This window comes from Musca autumnalis, unplaced genomic scaffold, assembly GCF_047663935.1.
Source record: "Musca autumnalis isolate F117 unplaced genomic scaffold, ASM4766393v1 scaffold_3, whole genome shotgun sequence".
Lineage (NCBI taxonomy): Eukaryota > Metazoa > Arthropoda > Insecta > Diptera > Muscidae > Musca > Musca autumnalis.
The window spans coordinates 119657442-119658789 of record NW_027411866.1 but is presented as its reverse complement, the minus strand read 5'-3'; the positions used below and the strand labels follow the sequence as shown (position 1 = coordinate 119658789).

The 1348-nt window shown below is 34.8% G+C and overlaps 1 long non-coding RNA gene across 1 annotated transcript; it reads left to right on the top strand.

Annotated features, from left to right (window-relative positions):
* The first annotated feature begins 202 nt into the window (after positions 1-202).
* LOC141400021 (uncharacterized) lies at positions 203-827 on the top strand. Its single transcript, XR_012412058.1, has 3 exons — positions 203-484; positions 555-606; positions 670-827. It is a non-coding gene; the product is annotated as an uncharacterized lncRNA (long non-coding RNA).
* Positions 828-1348: the final 521 nt, after the last annotated feature.

Genomic DNA, 1348 nt, shown 5'->3' with positions numbered 1-1348 from the left:
GAGCAAAATATGTATTGTTAACATATTGTTGGATTCCTCATGTAGTATTGTAAATCCAAAAATAGTTTGTGTCAACTGAACAATATTTCTCTCTTTTCTTCGAAAGTTTGTTTCTCTTCTCTCGCTATTCGATGCCGTGTTGAAAAAACAATTTTGGTGAGTTGTGGTGTGTTTGTATGACATGCTGCCTTTACCTTCCCAATAGAAAATCGAATCGTTGATGACATTTTCGTCGAAGATTCGTTAATGAAATCTGTGAAATTGTCATGTACGACAACTTGCATGACCATGTCTTGCATTGTGTCTTGTCAGCAAACCCAAAAAAATGGTAAAAAAGTGAGCTTTGACATAATTGTACTCATATTTATGAAAATATGTTTTCTATTTGTAATAAATTTAATATTATAAAATCGTAAATGTCGGAAACCGCGTCACAATGTATACAATTATTTATTATTCATACAAAGTGCACTAACTAAAAACGGTAAGTAAGAATAAGTAGATTAAATTACGTTAAAAATAATTGTAGTTATTCTTTAAATACTTGTATTTAGGTTGAAGGCATGGTGAACTTTGAAAATCCCAATATGAAGCACGCGGTATATGGTAAGATTTTAGAATATATTAGTGGCTATTTACAACAGTCATTTATCATCTTTATCTTTGCAGAATCCACAATGAGAAGGAGATCGCCCCCTCAGTCGGCTGGGGAAAGAAGTGAGGCGTAGTAAAGCTGGAAGAAAGTGGTGGCTTGCAGAACATACGGCTATAGGTTAGGTATAATTACTTTAAGATAAAATTTGTAGACATAATATATTTAATAAAAAATGTACACACGACAACATAAACGAAATTGTCTTTAGTTGGGTCATCAATGACAAATAGCAAGACAGTGTCTGTGAAACAGTCGTCAACGAAATAGGGGGATTTTTGTCTTGCAAGTCGTCATCGATGACATCTTCGCTTACCTTGTCGCCCATGTTGTCGTGCATGAATACTGGGACACTTGTGTGAAAAAGTCGTCAACGATCCCAAAGGCCTGTCTGCAAAGAGTCCTCAATGAATTGCATGAGTCGTGCACGAGTCATCAATGTTGTCTTGAAGACACTTTCTACTGGGTTTGTTTTTGTGTGTATGTACTTGTGAGACTCTTGTTTTTATTTGTTTCTGTTTTGTTTCATTATTCTTTCCTTTTCATGTTTGTTATGGTGTTTAATTATTCCTTATGTTGTGGTGGGTTCTTGTGGCTTTTTGTTTGTCTTTGTTGTCAGCCAAATGCAGCAAACCATGTATTGTGTTCATCAATGATTGCAATATTATACGCGACATTTATATCCAAGTTATGCGA